This window comes from Balaenoptera ricei, chromosome 1 (assembly GCF_028023285.1).
Source record: "Balaenoptera ricei isolate mBalRic1 chromosome 1, mBalRic1.hap2, whole genome shotgun sequence".
NCBI lineage: Eukaryota > Metazoa > Chordata > Mammalia > Artiodactyla > Balaenopteridae > Balaenoptera > Balaenoptera ricei.
In genome coordinates, this window is record NC_082639.1 from 125,475,251 (window position 1) to 125,484,787 (window position 9,537).

General features: G+C 61.9%; 2 pseudogenes; one reads left to right on the forward strand and one right to left on the reverse strand.

The window, feature by feature from the left end:
* Window positions 1-1,551: 1,551 nt before the first annotated feature.
* Window positions 1,552-5,191, reverse strand: LOC132369102 (thimet oligopeptidase-like; annotated as a pseudogene).
* Window positions 5,190-9,335, forward strand: LOC132369157 (serine/arginine-rich splicing factor 3-like; annotated as a pseudogene).
* The last annotated feature ends 202 nt before the right edge of the window (window positions 9,336-9,537 follow it).

A 9,537-nucleotide genomic window follows, 5' to 3' on the forward strand; every position in this document is an offset into this window, starting at 1 on the left:
AGCTTCTGGAAGGCCTTCACTTAAGAAGGGCCCATTGAGGGCAGCAAGTGAGGAATATTCGGGAGGCAGGGCCAGGGCCTGAGGCAGACCCCGGGGCCACCTGGGGCACTCTGTGGAGCCCCGTGCCATGATGCCCACCTGCCCTGCCAGGCCACTGGTGTGGGTGGGTCCTCCCTTACTTCTGGTCCCTTCTCTGTTTCCAGGACAGAACTGTACCTGCACCAGCTGGCAGACAGCAGCTCCTTCGGCATGGGCGTGTGGCCTAAGGTAAAGAGGAGGTCCTTCTGGGTGTGAGTGGGTGTCTGTGTCCCCATGGCCAAGATGGGCGGGTCCCCTGTGTGGCTCGTCCCTCTGCCACTGGGGTGAGTAGTTGGCAAGGGCTGGTCACGTGGGGGAGGCAGGGTTGCCTTTATGGGGCCTGGGCTTGTCAGGGAAATGAGTCTTGTGCTGATAAAGGGAACCAGGAGGTGGTTTGTGTAGAGGTTAGGGCGCGGTCTCCGGGACAGGCTGTCTGGGTTCAAACCCCGGCTCTGACACTTACTGGATATGAGACCTCAGGCATGGACCCTAGCCTCTCTGAATGTCTGTGTCCTCTTCGGTAAAATAACAACAGAACGGGCGGGCAGGCTGAGGGGAGGACAGAGCGTGGCATGGCCTGCCCGCCTGGGCCACGGGGAGAAGGTCGGGGCGCCGCCCGTGCCCTCGTTCCGCTGCCTGGCGTCCTTTGTGGAGGCAGGGCTCCCAAGGAGCTCAAAGGCCAGGGAAGGACACACGGGACGGTCCAGAGCCACCCTACCGCTCCAGTGGTGCAGCACCCTCTCTGAATTCCTACTGCCACCAAAACACATCCCTAAGGCCTTTGGGAAGAATTGCTAGGACCCAGGAAGGCGGCCCCTTGCTGTGGTCCAGACTTCAGCAGCTGCCGATGACCAGAGGGAGCCAGCCGGCCGGCCGTGAGCAGGAGGACAGGACACGGGGACAGGGACAGCCACAGCCGGGCTTCCCGCAGCTGTGCCCACCGCCAGAACCAGCTCCAGCCAGTCACAGCCCCCGAGATGCCAAACAGTGACGGGCGAGAGGCCGGCAGGAAACTGACACCCCCTCACTGGAGAGCCTGCCCGGTCGGGGTGCGGGGCACCATCCCCGTCTGAACTCACCCCACAGCTCAGCCGTCTCCCAGTGACCCAGACGCGTCACCACGGCCCCAGGGCTGATCCCCGACCAAGGTCAGAACTCCCCCCAGGGTGACGGCCCCCATGCCACTCCTGTGGTGGAAGGGACGGCAGGCAGAGACCAGGAGTAGAGTCTTTTTTATTAATGGCTGCGTTTTCAAAGAACCGTTTTGTTACCAGGAAAGCTCCCCAGGAAGGGATTGCATTAGTGCAACAAGGGGGAGCCTTGATGCCAGGCTTTCCAGACACTTCCAGGTGGAGACTTTTGGCCTAGGCCGGCTGCCGGGGACTCGGGGGCTGGGAGGACACACGGCCCCTCCCCCGCCCCGACGGGGCGCTAAGGCACCCGGCCCGCCTGGGGGGGCAAAACCCCGTGCCGTCAGCAGGCCGGCGGCTTGCAGCCCTCAACCTGCAGCCCTTTGTTCAGGAGGAAGGCGTCCTGCATGGGGTCACAACCCAGGAAGAGCTTCACCATGCCCTTGGCATCCTCGGAGCCCCCTGGCCTCAGAATGCAGCTTCTGTAGTCCATGGCAACGTGAGGAGAGGGGGCGGGGCTGCAGGAGGGTGGAGCACCCCCTTCACGGAGGGTGTGGGTGTGGCCACCTCTGCTGTGACTCAACAAAGGGCAGGGGAGCAGGGGGTTCTGGGCAGGGCCCTCAGAGCCTGGCAGGCCCAGGCGGGCGGCACAAGCATCTAGGCCCAGGCCAAGGACCTCCGTGTTGGTCTGCACGGCAGGCCGGCCTCTCACCTTGCCACTCAGGACGCCCTCCTGCTTGAAACGAGTGTGTGGACCGTGTCCGCGGAGTACACCTCGCTGCACAGGTAGCCATAGGACTGGGCGTCGTAGCTTCCTGCCAGGTGGCCGAAGGTCGCAGGCAGGTGGGTCCCTGGGACACACGCGGAGAGGCTCCTGCCCGGCCCCCTGGCCGCTCCGTGCCCCTTCCCCAGAGCCCAGAGCTTGGGGCCTCAAAGCAGCCCTGTCTGAGTCCCCTGCCACTAGAGGGAGTATTGGCCCAACACTTCTAGAAAACGGGGACCTTGCGGGCAACTCAGTGGAGGGACACAAATCAATCTTTGCCGACTTTCTGCTGAAGCTCACGAGGGTTCACCCCTAAGCCTCTTACAGGGACAGCTGCCCGAGGCTCCGAGGGATGAGTCAGGGCTCGCCCTCCAGCACGGGGAGAGCGCGGGTTAAAGCGCTCACGAGGGAGTGAACTGCGTCTCCGCACCGACACGCACGGGCAAACCTCGTCGACGCGTTCCGTCCGGGGTATGAAGCCCTCTCCTGCCTCTTCCAGGCTCTCCAGAAAGCACGTGCAGATACGCCCAGCCCACCCTCGGACTCCACGGGCCACAGCTGGAGGGACCAGCCCAGGAACCCAGGCAGGAAGAGGCCAGAGGTCAGCGGGCCTCGACCAGAGCCCGTCAGTCGGTTCCCCTTCACACACCACCAGAGGATCCTCTTGAACTGGGCAGTAGCCGCCAACCGACCGCTAAGGTGGGCCCGGCGTGTGCTTGGCTACCTGGCGTGGCTGGGACCCTGAGGATCTCCTGGCAGAGGCGGGCATTGTCCTAGGCCGGGTCCGAGGGCGTCTGCGTGTGCAGGGCCTGGTCCACCTTGGCCGGGACGATCTGGCGCAGGTTGAAGAGGCCTGGAGGGCGGGAGGAAGGAGACGGGGGCGCTGGCACTGTGTCCAGGCCGTGCTTTCCAGCCGGGCGGTCCGGGAGCCCCTTTCCTTTCCCTCGGCCCGGCCGCACGGGAGTTGGCCAGCCGGGACTTGATGAGCTTGTCCAGCAGCTCCTGGGGGACGGCACTGCCCGTGCCCCGCCGAGACTGGCAGCAGCGCCAGGGCTTCACAGGGTGCGGCGCTCCCGGCCCCAGAGCCTACCCTCTGGTTCTCATCACTGGCTGTCACCAGAGTCGCAGGCAACGTGCCTTTGTTTTCGTTTGTCTTTTTTCCGGCCCGCAGCCACGCAAAGCTGTGAAGCCCTGCCACTCGCTGCCACGTGGATGCACCGTGAGAACACGGTGCTCAGCGAGAGAAGTCAGACACAGAAGGACACACAGGGTGTGACCCCACTGAGGGGAAACGTCCAGAACAGGTAGATCCACAGAGTCAGAGTGGGTTCCTGGTTGTCAGGGACAGGGGAGGGGAGGGAATGATAACTAAGGGCGTGAGGGACCTTTTTGGGGTGAGGGAAATGTTCCAGAACAGGGCAGTAGTGACGGCTGCACAGCTCAGTAAAGTGTCCCCACGCGCTCCGGTTGCAGTCTGTGAGAGCATCGCTCTCAGGACGAAGGGCTGACTGCAGGAAGACTGAACGAGCACTGGGTCCTGGGCCCAGACGCTCAGCTGGGGACCCCCCCATTGGGAAGTCACTGGGACTTGCTGAGCCTCCACCGAGACTTGCAGCAGCCCCAGGACCTCACAGGGCGTGGTGCTCCCGGCCCCAGAGCCTAACCTCTGGTTCTCATCACTGCCTGTCACCAGCCTTGCATGCAACGTTCCTTTCTTCTATTTTGTCTTTTTTAAAGGCAACTCTTGAATACCTGTATTTAACATGCAGGGAACCAGTCCTGACTCCTTGATCTGGGACTTGCAGCCTCCAGAGTCTCGAGGACATCCACTTCCGTCGTTTACGCGCCCAGTGCGTGGGGTTTGATGATGGAAACTGACACCGAGAGCGTCTCCTCGTGCGGGGTGACATCAGCGGAAGAATCCCGTGGCGAGGGCCTGCCTGAGGACCACGGGAGAGCCCGGGCCCTCCCCGCCCCCTGCCTTCAGCCCCTCGCCCGCCCCCTCCTGGGAGCGGAGCTGGTGCATCGCTTGCCAGAACTCATGGAAGTAGGTCTCCAGCTCATCATGCTGCAACAGGGAGGGCGGGTTGGGCGTAGGCTTGGTGAAGTTGGCCACCATGGCCGCGATGGCAATCTGGCGCCTCCCGTCCTGCTGCAGGCAGCCCGGCTGCAGGCCAAAGCAGGCCATGTGCCCGGACTTCCCTTCCCTGGGGAGGGACGCGGGTGAGGCCCCGCTACCACAGAGGAGCCCCGGCCCACGGCCGACAGGTTCCCCCACGCATGCACCGAGGGTAGAGGTCCAGGTAGAACTTGCTGATGGATGACCTTGCCCGAGGCCGCGTCCCGGACCGTGTAGAGCCTCACATCTTCATCTTCGTGACGCATGTTGGTGCCTTCCTCCAGGTCGAAGGTCAGCCCCAGCAGCTCCTGGGAGATGCCCAGCCGCCCGCGCGTGACCACCTGCATGGGGAAGGACTCATTGAGCAGGTACTGGTCCACGTGGTAGCGCGTCTCCTCCCCCTGGTTCATGTAGTAGCGCAGGTCCTAGACGTTGATGGGCCCGTCAAAGTGCAGGCCCCGCCTCTGGCACTCAGCCTTCTTTAGCTCCAGGATCACGGCCGCTCCTGCTCCCCGAGGGGCTTCAGCTTCTGGGCCAGCTCATCTGCGGGCGGAGGGGAGAGGCTCAGCTATGTCCCTGTGGCAGCCGCCCAGCCGCCCCCCACCCCACGCCCCTCGAGGCAGAATGAAGGGTTGGGGAAGGCGACCCCCAAGGGCTGACACAGTGGGGTCTCAGGCAGCACCACGTCCAGTCAAGGTCCACCTGACCCCCGTCCCCACTGGGACTCGGGGAGGCGGGGTTACCTAGGAAAGTGGCCACCACCTGGCTGGTCTTGGCCATGTTCATCTCCAGCACAGAGTCGGCACGCGTGCTGAATCCCAGCAGGCGGGACTTCTGAGCCTGCAGCCTTACCAGCTCCCCGAGGATCGCGCAGTTCTCCTGGAACCCAGAGACAGCCAGTGCTGGGGACCGTGGGCCACGCCCTCCCCACAGGCCCCGGGCCAGGTCTCTGTGGGTGGGAGGGCTCTCAGGCCACTGGCGGGCACAGCCAAACCCCCTCCCTCCTCCTCCTGGCCTGGATTTCTAGACACTTTGGTGCTGTCCTAACATGTGGTCTTTATGAACACAGGTCCTTTTGGAACCAGAAACGGCATGAACCATGATGAGCTCTAAGGCCAAGGGCAGGAAGAAATGTGACCAGGCTCTCCAGGAGCCACCCAGGGGCCTCCCCGGGCTCAACAATACAAACTTGGCTGCCGTGCAGACAGCAGCTCATCCCCACGGCGCCCGAACACCCAGCCCCTGGACGGCGAGAGACCTGTTGCTGCAGGTGGCCCGTGGTTGGCTGGTGAGGCCTGGCCCCAGGCGTACGCCACCTTCTCTGGGGCCACCTCTCTGGGTCTGCGGTGGGGTTCTCCTGGGAGCCCCCAGTCACCACAGGACCAACGTGGCCTGTCTGCAGCCCAAGAAGGTGGGGACACAGGTCTGTCCCCCGTGGACATCACCCGCGAGGCCGAGCAAGCACCAGTGGTGTCTGCGGGGAAGATGAAGGGCTCATGCACAGCCCCCATCTACTGAAGATGCTAAACGGGAGAAGCACAGACTGCAGCCACATGCGGTATGGACCAAACGCAAGTGTCCTTGCAGGAACCGATGTCTGAATGTCGAGGCTGTTCCCGGGCCACAGTGAGAAGGCCCAGGCCCCACGCAAGGCACAGAGAGGGGATGGGGGGAACATCTGCGAATCTGAGCTCATCGGGCATCACCCCAGAAGGAGAGGGAGAGAGCCAGAAGGAGATACGGAGGGAGAGGGAGAGAGAGGGAGGTACAGACGTCTCTCCCTTCCCTGGGGGTTCTCTAGTGCAGCCAAGCCTGAAAACCACTGCATTTCGGGAGATGGGTCCTCGTGGAAAAGTTAAATAGTAGCTCATGGCATTATCGACACATATTAAAATGGCCCCAAATCTTGGGGAGTCAGGGAGGGGAGCTGGCGGCTGCCTCGTAAACGAGGAGAGATTGGGCGTCAGAGGAGGTGCCTGCCTCCACCACCTCCGCCGCCGCCGCCTCCCCCAGGGCCCCGCAGACTTCATCTCCCAGATGTGGTCCTGGGCTGGAAGGTAGCGGGGAGGTCAGGCCGTCCCAAGCATCAACGTTGACTTCAGGGCTGATCTGAAAGGCGCCTGGTGTTTGTTGAAGCAGAAAAAAGAGAAAGCAGTGGGCAGAGGATGGGAGGGGGAGGGAGCCCCCATCAGCCCTTCTCCCTGTCTCCCTCTCTGTCTCCCTCTCTGTCTCCCTCCCTCCCTCCCTCCCTCTACCTCCCTGCCTCTCACTCTCCCTCCATCTCTCCCTCTGCCTCTCTCCCTCCCTCTCTCCCTCCCTCTCTCCCTGTCCCTCTTGCCCTTTTCTGTCCCTCTCTCCCTCCCTCCATCCCTGTCTCTCTTTCCCTGTCCCTCTCTCCCTCTCCCTCTATCCGTCCCCCCTCCCTTTCCCCGTTTCCATCTCCCTCTCTGCGTCCCTCTTTCCCTGTCCCTGTTTCCCTGCTCTGCTCTCCCTCTCCCTCTCCCTCTTTCCCTCTCCCTCTCTCCCTGTCCCCCTTTCCCTGTCCCTGTTTCCCTGTTCCGCTCTTCCTATACCTCTTTCCCTCTCCCTCTCTCCCTCTCCTGCTCCCTCTCCCTCTCCCTCCACCTCCTTCCCTCTCCAGAGAGGGAAGGAGGTGGAGGGAGAGGGACAGGGAGCAGGAGAGGGAGGGGGGAGAGGGAGAGAGGGATAGAGGGAGGGAGAGGGACAGGGAGCAGGAGAGGGAGGGGGAGAGGGAGAGAGGGATAGAGGGAGGGAGAGGGACAGGGAGCAGGAGAGGGAGGGGAGAGAGGGAGAGAGGGATAGAGGGAGGGAGGGAAAGACAAATCTCTCCCTCCCTCCCTCTATCCCTCTCTCCCTCCCTCTCTCCCTCCCTCCCTCCCTCTCTCCCTCTTCCTCGCTCCCTCTCCTCCCTCTCCCTCCGTCTCTCCATCTCCCTCACTCCCTCCCAGAGACAGAGAGACGAAGAGGCAGAGACAAGGGAGAGGGAGAGAGGGAGAGGGAGAGAGAGGGGGAGAGAGGGAGAGACGGAGAGAGGGAGAGAGAGAGAGGTTTCTTCCTCCCTTTCCCTCTCTCCTCCTTCTCTCCCTCTCTCCCACTCTCCCTCTTCCCTCTCCCTCCCTCCCCCCTCCCTCTCTCCCTCTCCCCCTCTCCCTCGTCTCTCCCTCTTCCTCCATCTCTCCCTCTCTGGGAGGGAGTGAGGGAGAGGGAGAGACAGAGGGAGGGAGAGGGTGAGACAGAGGGAGGGAGAGGGAGGGAGGAAGGGAAAGGGCGAGGGAGGGAGAGGGAAGGAGGACAAGACGTCTCTCCCTCTCCGTCTCCCTCCCCCTCCCTCTCTCCCTCTCCCTCCCTTCCTCTCCCTCTCCCTCTCCTAGAGGGAGGGAGGGAGAGGGAGAGACAGAGGGAGAGGAGAGGGGGAGTCGGAGAAGGAGGTAGGGAGAGGGAGAAGGCGAGAGGGGGCCTGCTTCCCTCTCTGTCTCCCTCCCTCCCTCCCTCCCTCTCCGTGTCCCTGTCTCCCCCCTCTCCCTCTCCCTCTCCCTCTGTCTCTCCCTCTGGGAGGGAGAGAGGGAGAGGGAGAAGGAGGGAAAGTGATGGAGGGAGGGAGAGGGAGAGAGGGTGAGGGAGAGAGGGAGAGAAGGAGCAGAGAGGGAGAGGGAGGGAGGAAGAGAGCTCTCCCTCTCTCCCCCCTCTCTCTCCCCCTCCCTCTCTCCCTCTCCCCCTCTCCCTTGTCTTTGCCTCTCCCTCCGTCTCTCCCTCTCTGAGAGGGAGTGAGGGAGACGGAGAGACGGAGGGAGAGGGAAAGGGAGGAGAGGGAGGGAGGCAGAGGGAGGGAGGGAGGGAGAGACGTCTCCTCCCTCCCTCTCCTCCCTCTTCTCCCTCTCCCTCTCCCTCTCCCTCCAACTCTCCCGCTCCCTCCATCTCTCCATCTCCCTCACTCCCTCCCAGAGGGAGAGACGGAGGGAGAGGCAGAGACAGGGGAGAGGGAGAGAGGAAGAGGGAGAGAGAGGGGGGAGAGAGAGGGGGGAGAGAGGGGGAGGGAGAGAAGGAGAGGGAAAGAGGAGAGGGAAGAGGGAGAGGAAAGAGGCAGAGGAAAGAGGCAGAGGGAAGAGGGAGAGGAAGAGGGAAGAGGGAGAGAGGAGAGAGGGAGATAGGGAGAGGAAAGAGAGAGGGAGAGGGAGGGAGAGGGAGAGAGGGAGGGAGAGAGGAAGAGACAGAGGGAGAGAGAGAGAGGGAGTGGGAAAGAGGTAGAGGGAGAGCGGAACAGGGAAAGAGGTACAGGGAGAGAGGGAGGCAGAGAGGGAGGAGAGGAAGCAGGGAGAAAAGAGAGAAAGAACACACCGTCTACATTTCTGTCAAACGACACCGGGGATCCTTACACAACCAGGAGAAAGTAACACAGGGAGGCTCTTTCTCAGCTGGAACTGGAACTGCAGACAGGGCCAAACACCACCAGGCTGGCCACACGTGTCCAGCCGCCGCTCCAGCCCCGTCAGCCGTGAGTCCGGTCACCAGGGCTCTGAGTGTCTGCTCCAGGGAGCTGGGGTTCACCCTCTCACCCGGGAGGCCGGGCCAAGAGAGCAGGGCCCCGGGCTGGACACATAGGGGAAAACGCATCCCCACAGGACAGCTTGTGCGAGCAGATTCAGCTACCAGATTCTAGAGGCCCGGGACCACCCTGTGGCCCGTGAAACCCAGGAGCCACGAGGGTCTTGCAACGTGATTCCTGTCCATTGGACTGTAAAGTTTGTGTAGGGAATCTTGGAAACAGTGGTAACAAGGCTGAATTGGAACGAGCTTTAGGCTATTATGGACCACTCTGAAGTGTGTGGGGTGCTAAAAACCCTCCCGGCTTCGCTCTCGTTGAATGTGAAGATCCCCGAGATGCAGCCGATGCTGTCCGAGAACTAGATGGGAGAACACTATGTGGCTGCCGAGTAAGAGTGGACCTGTCGAATGGGGAAAAGAGAAGTCGAAATCGTGACCGCCTCCTTCTTGGGGTCGTCGCCCTCGAGATGATTATGGGAGGAGGAGTCCTCCACCTCCCACACATCTCCAAGATGGAGAGCCTTCTCCGTCAGCCAGAGCAGGTCCCTTTCTAGATATAGGAGAAGAGAGAGATCCCTGTCCCAAGAGAGAAATCACAAGCCGTCCCGATCTTTCTCTAGGTCTCCTAGCCGATCTAGGTCAGATGAAAGGAAATAGAAGACCACTTTGCAAGAGGAGTGGTGTACAGGCAATAACTTCATTTGGCAGGAGTCTGTACAGAAAATTCAAGTTTTGTTTGAGACTTCCGAAGCTTGGTGCACTTTTTAAATGTTTTAGTTGTTCACATTTGTTTGTCTCTTGGGACAGTGACACATAAAGGTGTCATTCTCTATGGTTTGAAATGGGTCCTGGGAGGCATGTAATATGAAGAATTGTTACCTTAC